Source organism: Miscanthus floridulus, chromosome 3 (genome assembly GCF_019320115.1).
Source record: "Miscanthus floridulus cultivar M001 chromosome 3, ASM1932011v1, whole genome shotgun sequence".
Lineage (NCBI taxonomy): Eukaryota > Viridiplantae > Streptophyta > Magnoliopsida > Poales > Poaceae > Miscanthus > Miscanthus floridulus.
Genome location: NC_089582.1, coordinates 141652457 through 141666492, shown reverse-complemented (window position 1 = coordinate 141666492; position 14036 = coordinate 141652457). Strand labels below are relative to the sequence as shown.

The window sequence follows — 14036 nt, the reverse complement described above, 5'->3', positions numbered from 1 at the left end:
AAACCACATCCTGATATGATTTATCGCAGTGCTTGACAGCTTGGTGTGTGGTACTGTGGTATGTCTTGATCTTATTGTACATGTTCATCTGTTTCCTGTTAACCATAGATAGGCTAGGCTAGGTTTCAGTCGGTGCTCTTCTTGGTGCCCACATCTAAAATGTGTGGCATTACAGTTCATAATGTTTTTATCTTAAGCATCTGCACCTAAGAAGGAATTCATGCTTAGAATTAATTGAAGACAAATATCTGCCCCATTTCTTCTATGTCGTGGTAGCTCACCATCCCATGCTCTCTCAACTTGCTAATAGCTTCTCCAGCTTTCCTACTGCATGATCAAAGAATTCCATGTTCCTGACATGACAAAGAACCCTCCACGTTAAGTTAACTGCCATGTATAGACTGATTAGATATACAACGTTTGCTTCCCCTAATTAAACTTGTAGTTAATTTTAGTATATCTACTGTCATTAGTTCCAAAGTTTTCATCAAATTATTATCAGCTATGACTCTCTATTCTGATTTATACTTATCCAAAGGACTGCCTGATTTGAGCCCATGAACATGTATATTTTATTATATATTTTAACTTATATTGTGTATGTTTACCTGAATGTTCGATTTTGCAGGCAAGAGCTGACGATCAGCCCATCTACATAATTAAACCCCTAGCTTTGCACAAAAGCTCTTAGCTTTTCTGTGAATGATATAATAATTCAAATCCATCTTCTACATAGTACTCTCTCTAATATACTCATTTCTCATATGCAAATTATTGCAGAGTTAGAAAAAATCATGGCAATCCATCATCGATCTAATGTCCCTTTTTCAACAGTATCAAATTTATTAGATGGACATGCTAACTGGTTCAGCTAAACATCATTTTTGGTATCAAATTAGCAAAACCAACCAACTACTCCTTCATTCAGGACTGAACAAAACTAAATGTATAGCGACCATTGTTATCAGTAGCGGAGCTAGCGGATGACACCATTGCTAACTTCTGTACTACACAAGAAGCATTGTTCTATCATTTCCTCCGAAATTGCTAGACAACTTAGCTTTCTATTCATGTTACGTCGCTTTTAATTTGTTATGAATAGTATATGACTTAAAAGTGATAGGCTCAGGATAAACCAGATCAGAGCTTCCACATACAAGCTAGCCCTTCACCGAAGAGCGTGGCAACACCGCGCATCTTTCTAGTGTGCTAACTAAGTCTACATTGATGAGTTTTTTTTTTTTTTGGTTGCTTGGAACAGTTACCTCTTTCTCCAACAATCCTAGCTATAAGAACTTTTCGCAGCCGTGTGATGTAAAAGAAATTGATTGTCTATAATAATTATGGGCAGCCTAGTTTTTGACTGTGGAAACTAGATTTGGTTGACATCTTTTTCCTCGCGTCGCATCAACTGGAGACTTCAACGGGTCCTTGCACGTTCGAGAGACCAGCGCTCTGTACTGCTATTTTACCAACGATATACGTACGTCTTGAGCCTAGAATCGCCTGTATGTGCATCTTGATTATACGAATCGGAGCTATAAAAACGCTAGCATATTTGCAAGTCGTGGTCAAAACAATTGGTTTAGCTTAGGCCCTAGGTTGCGCACACAACACTGTTTCTTTGTCCGCAAAGCAAACGATTTGATCATACCACCAGTCCTACGGTCATTAGTAAAGAGAATAGTTTATCTGCAAGGATTTGTTTAGAACGTGGAAAAGAAAAATATCGTGTGAAATTCCCAAACGGGTCTGTCCAACCATTCATGTGGAGTGGCCATGTCTAGGACAACCGAGGTGGGCCGTGGGGGGCAGTGGCAGCCGATTTGCATAGGATACTACGGTTCGTTTGGATACTTTCGGCACTGACCTGATCTGACCCACTGTAAAAAGGCAGGCCGAAGCGAAAGGAGCAGCAAATTCACAGGACGGACGTTCGGAGTTCGGACCGGTCCACGGTCGGCGGTCCTCCTCTCCTCCGGCTCCGGGGCGGCGTCCAGTTCAGCCCAAAAGAGAGCTGTCAGGCACTGGCAGACGCGCGCAGCGAGCGCACATGCACTTGTGGGACGGGAATAGGATACCCTATCCAAAGCCACTTTGCAGTGCACTGACTGACACCTGGCTTTTTGCCAAGCGGGTGGTGCTACTGGCCTATACAAAGCAGGGGCACTTTGGCTGTGTTTCGTTTCCAAAAAGTGCTACAATAGTTATCATATCGAATCTTGCGATACGTGCATAAAGTATTAAATATAGACGAAAAAAAACTAATTGCACAGTTTGGTTGGAAAACGCGAGACGAACGTTTTGAGCCTAATTAGTCCATGATTGAACACTAATTGCCAAATAAAAACGAAAGTGCTACAGTGACCAAATTCCTAAATTTCGCGAACTAAACACACCCAAAGGTATACTGCAGTCTTGCTGTTGCGGGTCCCATCTCCATTTTTTTCTGAATATTTTCAACAGGCAAAACAGAATATAAATGGATAATGTTTCTGCAGCACTCTCTGTTCCGTTCAAGTTATGCAACGGAACTGGCAAATGCTGCTCTTTGTTGCCCATCGTGGTCTTGTTGCTGCTGCTGCTCAAAAGAGTCTTTTTTTTTGACAATAACTCAAAAGACGGTAAAAAGTTGCGTTCGCATTAGGGCAACTAGTGCTCTACTCCCTCCGTCTTAAAATAAAGTTGTTATGGAATGTGTGTAAGAATATAAATAGATAATGTTTCTGTAGCACTCTCTGTTCCGTTCAAGTTATGCAACGGAACTGGCAAATGCTGCTCTTTGTTGCCCATCGTGGTCTTGTTGTTGCTGCTGCTCAAAAGAGTCTTTTTTTTTACAATAACTCAAAAGACAGTAAAAGTTGGGTTCGCATTAGGGCAACCAGTGCTCTACTCCCTATCTCAAAAATAAAGTCAGTTATGGAATACGTGTAGGTTAAACATTCTTAACTTTTACTATGTTTATAAAAAATGCGTGCAACATTTATATCTTTAAATAAGTTTATTATAAAAGTATATTCAATGATCTATCTAATAGTATTAATCATGTATTATAAATATTAATATTCTTTTATATATAATTGGTCAAAGTTGAAAAAAAAAAGTTGACTTCGATGGACTACCATTTTGGGATGCTAGTGCTAGTAGTAATACTCCGTGTCACTGAAGCCTGACAGTGACACAGTGGTGGTGACATCAGTTTCTGGATTAGCCGTTGCAGCACCTTTTGAAATGAGCCTTGTTCAAGCTGGAAACAAATGGCTACGACGTCGCAATCACTCACGCGTGAGTGGCCAAACGTTGATTCTCACTGCTGACGCTGTGCTGGTTAGGTTAGGTTAGGTTACCCTACTCTGCTCGGTTCAAACTCCTAATCCTGTTTTACCCGCTCAAATTGTCGACCATGTTTTTCAAACCACGGCATAAAAGGCGCATGGACAATTGGACAGCCGCCAGCCGGACGGATACGGCAACGGCAGCACTTGTTGTGAGGCATCTTACGTCAACGTGCCACTTTTCGTATACTCCAGTGCAGTACTCATGTGAAACGAAGGTATACTCGCCCTTTTTCAGAGTTCAGTGTTCAGAGTTTGACAGCACTTGACAGTACTCCGTTCGAGCGCCGTTGCTACAGCTGCAGGTCGAATGTGCAAACTGGCTGGCGCGACGTAGGAGATGGAATTCATCAAGGCCTCTCTCCAAGCTCGAATTTCGAAATTTCAAGCAAGGCAATGCGTGAGTACTCGTATTCGATACGATTCGGTGCGTAGGAGTAGGAGGCAGAGATGAATCATCTTCACAAGATTCTTATGCTAGGCGTATATGGCCTTTTCAGGCTTCACCGCTTCAGTATCGATCATTCAAAGCTGTTGTTCAAACGTAGCAGGAGCGTGGACCATAATACGAGTCACAAGAACTCACCGCGCGCTCGTATGAAGATGCATGCATGCTTGCATGATGCAACTCATGAACCCCATTCATCGAGACAGAGAGAGAGAGAGAGAGAGATCTAGAGAGAGAGTGGAAAAAACTCAAATGGACAAATAGTATACAAGCTAGGGCGGGGTCCGTGGATGAAGAATGAAGAATCAGAACCACGTACGACGACGGTTATACAGACGTTCTGTATACATGATGGAAAGTATACGTACTACGTACTAGTAGGCACATGTGGGGTTGCAGTGGAAATGGTGACGTCGAAGTAGCTCCCGTCAATAATACGCGCTGGCATATATACCCCTACCCCATGTGTTAGGTGTGTAATGGAGTTGCGTTTAATAAATTATTTCCTAAAAAAAGAAACTCTATGTAATTTATAACCCTAACTTTTCAAAAAAAAAAAAAATCCTTAATTAAGGTTTACCTTTCATGAACCACAACTAAGTTAATCAACCAATATATTACTCCCCGTGTGAACTTGCATAGCCAATGCATTGGGCGCGTTTGGATCACGCCTAAGCTGCGTCTATGCCAAAAACGCATCGTCCATTTCGGGAGCTAGACTTTTGGCGGCCTATGGCATGCAAATGAACTAGCGAGCTTTGTGGTTGCGTTGCGGCACGCCATAAGTCCGGCGACGAACCAAACGTCCGCCAAAGCTTGGGCGCGAGAGTTGTGGCGCGGTGCGGCCGCTATCCAAACACGCCCATTGTTTTTTGTTACTATATGGCAAGATGTAAAAGAAATAGCATAAAATTGATCGCATCCCTCATGTCAAATTGTTTTATCACGAACTGCTGATCACTCTAAGCTAACTTCTATTGGTGCCTTGGTGGCGGCAAATGTCATCTTTGTGCACGTCTCTCTCTCTCTCTCTCTCTCTCTCTCTCTCTCTCTCTCTCTCTCTCTCTCTTCAACTTGCACCTACTACCACCACTCATTTGCACAAAGAGATCTGAGTTAGGAGTTAACTCTAACAAGTAGCAACTAATCTACCCCCGAATACCATGGCACTCTACTATGCACCTACCACCTAATGAAAGAACGCTTGCTACCCGTTAATAAGAAATCGTGAGGTAAAAATATCAAAGAGAATCGTGAATGTTCATCTTGCTGGACCATTCCCCAAAGAAAAATTCTCCATTCAGTCTCAAAATAAATCAATTAATCAGGGTTGTCTTAAATCAAATTATTTTAAATTTGATTAAATTATGGAACATATATAGCATAAATATTTATGATATCAGATTAGTATCATTGGGTACACTATGAAACGTACTTTCATAATTTACATATATGGAATTGTATGATATTTTTTACTATATATAAAACTAGTCTTACGATAGTTTGACTTAGGATGATTTTAGGAGTTGGTTTTTTTGACTTGTGGAAGTACAAAACTTACATGTGCTTTGTAGCCACTTGAGTTGAGAGACCATATAATACACCATATAGAGATTAATATAATTTGGATCTATAGGATTACTGCCTCCATCTCGAAAAGGATGCGAGTCTATCTCCATCCCTGATCAAGTTTATATATAAAAAAACATCAATATTTATAGCACAAAATAGATGTCGTGTGAATGTGCCATAATACATCTATTGAAGAATTTACTCACACTTATTTGGTATCAGCAAATTTTGGAATAAAAATTATGTTGTTTTCTAAAAAAAACATTAGTTCATAAATACTGGTAATTTTAGAACAAATTCAAAATAATTTGGCTCGATAATATGCTAGAACTAGAACTGTTTTTTTTTCGGACAGAGGGGTACTACTTTGGATTTTAAAATTCCCAAGGTTTCGAGAGCAGTTTTTCTCTACTCGTACTTTGCGGCACGTGTTCCAGTGACGACTGACGAGGAATAAACACTCTCCAGCCTGTACTCCGCACTCTGCAGCAGTCCATGTCCAGAAGTCCCACGGCTCCGTTCAGTTCCGTGCGTGTTTAGTTCACGAATTTTACGAATTTTGGCTACGGTAGCATTTTCGTTTTTATTTAGCAATTAGTGTTTAATCATAGACTAATTAAGTTTAAAACGTTTTTTTCGTAATTTTCAACTAAACTGTGCAATTAATTTTTTTTATCTATATTTAATATTTTATGTATATATCACAAGATTGATATAGCACTTTTTGAAAACTTTGGGACAAGCACGGAGTTTCGTGGCAGCAGTCGCAGTTCAGTTCCCAACAGTACTTTCCCTTTCCCTTTCATTCACGCCACCGCCCACCTTTTAAAACCCGCCACCCCCTGCAAAAAAACTCCTATCCTCACTCCTCAGTTCTCACCCACCCGGACCGTGCGTCACCCCCTCCGTGCCTTCGCCCGCTTCTCCGTTCTCCCCGCATCCGCTGCGTTGGCTCGAGTTCAAAAATTCCTCCATTGGCGCCCAAACACCAAACCCTAGCCTCGCCCAGGCCCGCCACCTCCGGCCGGCCGGGCTCGCCAGTCGCCGTCGCACGCGGCGGGGCCCGCAGGCGGAACATGCGGTGTCCCGAGCCATGGCGACCGGGCCCGATCTGAGCTCCTCCTCCGGCGCCGCCGCCGTACCGGACGCCGCGCCGGCGGCCGCCGCCAGGAAGGACCGACACATCGTCAGTTGGAGCGCCGAGGTGCGTCAAAGCCCTGTTCGTTTCTAGTACTAGTACTACTGTCTAGGAGTGTTTGTGTGCTCCGCAAGTTGCTCAATTCTGCGCCGCGTGCCTTTTCTCCCCGATTTTTGGTGCCTCGGGTTTGGGATTGGACCCATGTACTGTATGGAGTACATAGCAATTATTGCGCTTCTTTTTTGCTTGAGGAGAGAAGGCGTCTTTTTTTCGCTTTGGGGCTAATCCGTGTAGAAAGGATTTTTCTCTTTGGTTTCTGGATTCCGTACCTAATTTTGACTGTTCAAAAAATTATCCCGTTCCCGACTACCAGTGCGTATGTTCAGTCTTGATCCTACTTAACTTTCTATCGACTTGTGATATCCCGTTTTGAATTTTGCGCATTTGCTCAGTATGTATGTTCAGTCTTAATCCTACCTAACTTTCTATCGACTTGTGATAACTCGTTTTGAATTTTGCGCATTTGCTCTCTTCTGATCCTCTTGACACTGCCTTGGGCCGTGTCTGCGGTTTCTTCCTCTAAGATTTAATTCTTTACCTTTCTCCCCGTAGGAGGATGGCGTGCTTCGTGCTCAAATCGCGCTTCATGGCACTGATAAGTATGTATTCAGTATTCTCTGCAGACTCAAACCGCGCCTTCTCATTGCTTTGTTTTAAACTTTTATTAATCACTGGGTCTTTCTTTCCTTTTGGTAGCTGGACCATTATAGCGGCACAATTCAAGGACAAGACGGCCAGACAATGCAGGAGAAGGTGTGTCCCTTCTAATAGAGGAAACATTGGTTAGGATTGTTGTGTTCCTAACTTTGTTTGGATGTTTGTTTGATTCAATTTTATTTGTTTGGTTGTTGCTGCAGATGGTACAATTATTTGAACTCATGAGTGCAAGAAAGGTGGGTGGTCCAGGGAAGAGGATATGCTTTTGTGTGAGGTGAGATCTTGATGTCTTCTAACTGCAGCTTAATTGCTAGATCTCGGCAGTGAATTTGCTTGAAACTAGACACTGTTGCATAAATGCTTATGATTTCCAATTTCCATGGAATTTAGATGCTAGGCTTCTCTGTTGTTACTTCTTTAGCGACCTTTGACAGTTCAACACAAATGATTGTGACTTGAGATTGTGCATTATATCATGATTTGTGTGGTATCAGTTCTAATCCTTTAGTTTGTCTGCACTTGTATTTAGGTAGATTTTGTGGCGGCACATGGGAATTAGAAACCTCCTGTACAGTTTGTTTTGCCATTATCTTAAAAATTGTTTGTTCTTGCTGTAAGCTTCTAAACTGTCCAACTGTATATTCTTATCAGCTTGTCACTGTTATGCAGGCTCAAAAAGTTCTTGGAAACAAGTGGACTGAAATTGCAAAAGTTGTCTCAGGAAGGTGTGTTTTTCTTATTGGATTGCTATTTTTTGCAAGGTGAAAAAGGATAAAAATGAGATGTGTGAACTAAGGTTTATGGCTTATGTATTTTTGGGTTTGGCTACAACAGAACTGACAATGCAGTGAAGAATCGCTTTTCTACTCTGTGCAAAAGGAGGGCCAAGGATGAGGAGCTATACCAAGAAAATGGTGTGCCATGTTCCAACACAAATGCAAAGAGGGTTCTCACAGAAACAGGATGCCTGACACCAGGCGGAGCTGGCTCCTTGCTACATATTAAGCAGATGAGGTATATAAAATACAAGCTGAACTTGTTACATTTTCTAACTGATAAGCTTCTTAATGTCTACATATTGTTTGACCTTCTTTTTTTATTGATTCTGCTACAAGGTCTTCCAGTTCTGATTTAAAGGAGAACCTTGTACGAAATATGAGATTATTTGAACAAGAAAAGAGCACACAAAATGCCAGGCAACCTCTTGCTACCATTTCTTCGAACAACCAAGATAACACGAATACAGTTAAATCCCAAAATTGTGAGTCCATTATCCTTGATTTCTGAACATTTTCCTTTACTTGTATGTCTCATGTCAGTGAGTGAATAATTTCTGTGCTGATAATTTCAGGTGTGAAGCGGGAGGATAATTTTCTGAACAAGGATGACCCAAAAGTTGCTACTTTATTGCAGCAAGCTGACTTGCTTTGCTCCCTTGCAACAAAAATCAAAAGTGACAATACAAGTCAAAGCATGGATGAAGCATGGCAGGTATGTATGGCTGCACCAACTTCCTGTTACGAAGTTCTCAGCTTAAAACTCTTGGTGCTTTATTGATAGGTAACTGTTTTTATCCCTGACATTTTCAGCAACTGCAAGATCATTTAGTGAAAAAAGAGCACAACGAAGTGCCAGAAAATAGAGGGTCTGAAATAGGTTCACTCCTAGAGGAGCTGGATGATTTAATTGTAGACCCCTATGAGAGTAAAGATGAAGATGAACAAAAGCTAAGGTAATTTGTGAATGAACGCTCATTTTTTTTTTTGGTCAAATATGTCGCTTCAGTTGTTGACCCATCATTATTTCCAATGCAAAGCGAGCACATTGGACAAACCGATGTGGACAATTATCACTGTAACAGTTCTTCACGAACTAGCATAGACGTAACATCAAATATGGTCCCAGAGGAAATGATGGAAGATTGCCCAGTAGATAACTGCGAAGAGGATAGTAGTCTTTGTAGAAACGTGCTTTCTGGAAGTACCGAACCTTGCCCAGGTAACCCTATGCTATCAATCGCAACTTAGGTAGATTCTTATCTACATCAAAGAAAGGCTCTCTGAAATTGTTGATGATAAAACAGGTGCAAAGATACCAGCATGTGGAAATTTGAGCGAGGACCAGGTTGCTGAAGATAGCATGCTTCAACGTGTAGAATCTACATCTCCTGTTATAACAGATATTGATGATTTAATCATAGACCCGTATGAGAGTGAAGAGGAAGATGAAGAAAAGTCAGGGTAAATGATGGATATTTTCTCATCCTTTCATTCATATATTATTGCTTCAGATGTTTATGCATCATCATTCCAATTAACAGGGAGCAGAATGGACAGATTGATGTTCATGATGAGCAGTGTTTTGGTTCTTCGCAAACTATCATGGAAGTGATATCAGACATGGCCCCTGATGAAGTGATGAAAACTTGTCCAGCAGATAACTGCGAAGAACATAATAGCATTTGCCAAATTGTGCTTTCTGGAAGTATGGAACCTTGCCCAGGTAACCTACACTATCTATCATTACTTATCTATATTCTATTTCATCCACATCAGAGAAAAAATATTGAAATTCTTGAGGCTCAAACAGGTGCAGAAACACCAGCATCTGAAAAATTGAGTGAGCTTGCTGAAGATAGCAGACTTCAATGTATGGAGTTTGCATCTCCTGTTCTGACAAATTTTGAGAGTAAAGACTGTGGAGAAACACCAGCACCACAAAATCTTAATGAGATTGCTGAAGATAGCAGGCTCCAATGTATTGAATTCACGTCCCCAGCTCACACAGTTCTCCGAGATAAAGCAGGTGCAGAAAACTTTGCATCCCCAAGTTTTTCTGTGGTTGCAAAAGATAGTAAGCCTCCATCTTTGGAATTCACATCCCCTGCTGATACAGTTGCAACATTCCAACCGTATGCAGACGACATGCCTACCCCCAAATTCACTGCTAGTGTAAGCTTTCGTTTTCCATGGCCTGTGTCTGAGATTTGTATTTGGAAATATTGTTGTACCTGAAGTAATAATAAATATGTTGTTAAAGCTGCTCACATTTGTATTTTTCAATACTTTCAGGAGAGGAATTTTCTGCTGTCTGTGATAGAGCTGACCTCACCAGGGTCAAGGCCTGAAACTTCTCAGCAGCCATCTTGCAAAAGGGCTCTTCTTAATAGCCTATGAAATGGGTTTGCATAAAATCCCAACACCAAGCCTGCTATGCCCCTCAGCATAATTTGGCTACTCCTATATGCATGAAGTGTGCCTACCCTCAAGGGTTTCATAGTTTGTTTTGTTTGTTGTGTATATAATGATGCATTGGTGTGGTTGTATTAGCATACATGAATGAAAGGGTGGTGGTGTAAGTGTTTACAGCTTGTATTCAAAATATAGAATAAGTAATATTCTTTGTGTAATTAACTCTTGTAATTCTTCTCTGGGTGCGAGTTATCAGATTGCTGTGTAGTGTGATGTAATGGCTTTACTTTGTTGAGCTTTTGAGATGGAAAAACCAACATACAGGGTATGGCTGTATGCTTTATATGGTTGGAAACTTGATATTCTGTTGATAGACTGCGTTCCCTGCAGCTGATCAGGCACTAAGTTTGCTGTCCATTCAGAATGAAACTCATATATCGTCCAGACCTCCAGATATGTTCATCTTGCCATGTGCTTTGTCAACAAACACCTTATTTAATACTAGTTGGCTGTATCATACTTGCAGAGTGACTGTCATAATACTAGTTGGCTATTAAAATTAGCTCTAGTGTATCAAAACACCTTAGTTAATAGCTTGAAATGAACTATAACTAATGAAAAGTTATTAACTGGTTTCCTTCAGGTACCAGCTAATAATTACTAGCTGTCTGGATGCAACGACTAGCATTACCAGATTCAAGCCCAAGTGACGAATTTTGATTTGGACTGTTATGTTCCTAGCCCATGTAAAAGGAAAAAGTCCACATTACATCCCTCAACTTTTGCGAAAGTCTGCTTTTCCTCCCTAAACTCTAAAACCGGGTAAACCATTCATTTTACCTCTGACTGGTTATAAGCGGTTTTCAAAGACGGTTTTGTCCTTTTCTTTTTTATTTATTTCGGTTGAATCTTTAAAAAATCATAGTAAATCGTAGAAAAATTATAAAATGAAAAAATCAAATTTGTTGGACTTCACTTGAGTAGATCTACACAGTAAACATATGATATGGTATGTTTTAGTACAAACTTTTTGTTGTAGCTTTAGATCTATGCTTTTCTATAATTAATTCATAGTTGTAGTTTCTATAGTCCATTTATGGTGAAATTTTTATTATGAGATAATTATTGTATGCTTAAACTATAGTTAAAATTTCATACTCATTGGATCATGTATAACTTAGTTATACATTTATTTAGGTGTATGCTTGTTAAAAAGTATTTATAAATCTATAACTAAGTTATACATGATCCAATGAGTATGAAATTTTTACTATAGTTTAAGCATACAATAATTAGCCCATCATAAAAATTTCACCATAATTGGACCATAGAAACTGCAGCTATGAATTAATTACAGAAAATCACTACAAAAAAAATTGTACTAAAACATACCATATTATATGTTCACTCTATAGATCTACTCATATGGATTTGAAAACTCTAGTTTGGTTTTGATAAATTGATGAAACCCTAAGTACTAACCTAGTTTATCAAGTGATCATGCGATAGGTAGCATATTTCAAGTGGTGAAGCAAATGAAGATCATAACATGATGATGGTGATGCCATGATGATGATCAAGTGCTTGGACTTGAAAAGAAGAAAGAGAAAAATAAAAGGCTCAAGGCAAAGGTATAAATGGTAGGAGTCATTTTATTTTGGTGATCAAGACACTTAGTGAGTGTGATCACATTTAGGATTGATAGCCATACTATTAAGAGGGGTGAAACTTGTATCGAAATGCGGTTATCAAAGTGCCACTAGATGCTCTAACTCATTGCATATGCATTTAGGATCTAGTAGAGTGCTAACACCCTTGAAAATTTTACGAAAATATGCTAACACATGTGCACAAGGTGATACACTTGGTGGTTGGCATATTTGAGCAAGGGTTAGGAACTTCACCGATGGAGTGTCCGCCCGTAGAGTGCGAACAGTCCGACGGTGCCACCGGCGCTCTATACAGAAAAGACGGAGGTCACTATAGGTGACCGGACGCTGGTCTCGGAAGGACCGGCGCGTCTGGCTAGTAGAAGCAGTGAAGACGCTGGCGTCGATCTCTGACCGGACGCTGGGTCACTTAGTGACCAGACGCTGTGTGAGTCCGATCGAGCATGACCGCATGCGTCCGGTCATGATTTCTCGTTTTTGGATGCTTACTGGAAACGACCGGACGCTGAGGTGCAGCGTCCGGTCACTTCAGCAGCGCGCCCGGTCATCACTTGACAGTTGGGATCGAGCGCTCAGTATTTGAAGAGAGAGGACACGTGGCGTGCATCGCACGACCGGACGCTGGGGTCCAGCGTCCGGTCAATCTGTCCGGAGCGTCCGGTCACCCCGTGTTCAGTGCAGTAAGGAGTCCAACGGCTCTATTCGTGGGGGCTCTCTATTTAAGCCCTATGACCGGCTCAAGCTCACTCTCTTGGCCATTTGCATTGACATAGCAACCTTGTGAGCTTAGCCAAAGCCCTCCCACCCATCTCCATCATTAATTCATCTTTGTGAGATTGGAAGAGAATCCAAGTGCATTGCTTGAGTGTTTACATCTAGAGACACTTGGTTTTCGTGTTTCGCTGCGGGATTGGCTTGTTACTTTTGGTGGTTGCCGCCACCTAGACGGCTTGGAGCAGCAAAGATCATTGAGCGGAGGGTGGTGATCGTCTCCGGCTTCGATCGTAGTGATTGTGAGGGGTTCTTGACTTTTCCCCAGCGGAGAGCCAAAAGGTACTCTGGTGGATTGCTCGTGGCTTGTGTGATCCTCATCTTGTGTTGGTTGTGCGGCACCCTATTGAGGGTTTGACATGTGATGCCAATTAGCGTGTGAACCTCCAAGTGAGTGAATCGCCACAACGAGGACTAGCTTGCCGGCAAGCAAGTGAACCTCGATAAAAAATCATTGTGTCATCATTTGATTCCGAGGTAATTGGTCTTCATTGTTATTCATTCTTGTGATTGATTGGCTCCTTCCTCAACACGACGGTATAACCTTCTTACTCACTCTCTTTACTTTACCGTAAATTAGTTGTCAAGCTCTTTAGTGTAGCTAGTTGTGAGAGCTTATTAGTTTGGTTAGTGTGGCTCTTTAGTTAGCTTTTGAGAGCACACTAACTTAGTGTAGTGTCATAGCTATTATGTGGATAGAAACTATATAAACTAGAATTGTGGTATGTGGCTTGTTTTCAGTAGGCTAGCGCAACACTTGCTTCGCCTTATAATTATCTAATCGGTTTGTTAAGTGTTATTGTAGAAATTTTTAATAGGCTATTCACCCCCTTCTAGCCATTAGGACCTTTCAGGATTTCAACAAAATCAAATTTTCTATTTTATATTTTTTGTGATTTATTATGATTTTTTAAAAATTTATCTAAAATAAATAAAAAAGAAAAAGACAAAAAAAACCACTTATAACCGGTCAGGGAGATAAAACGAACGGTTTATAAAAGTTCTAGGAGATGGTTTAGCCGATTTTAGAGTTTAGAGAGAAAAATCATACTTTCGAAAAAATTAACGGATGTAACGTGGACTTTTGCCAACCTAAAATGAAGTGCAGGCCCAACTGTCCGAGTAACTGCCATGCCCAAGTAAAAGGAATCCGAGGAGGAGCAGCAAGGGCCACGTGTACTTGACCTGGCCTGC

At 40.9% G+C, this 14036-nt stretch overlaps 1 pseudogene; it reads left to right on the top strand.

The window, feature by feature from the left end:
* The first annotated feature begins 6226 nt into the window (after nucleotides 1-6226).
* LOC136547281 (uncharacterized) lies at nucleotides 6227-10770 on the top strand (annotated as a pseudogene).
* Nucleotides 10771-14036: the final 3266 nt, after the last annotated feature.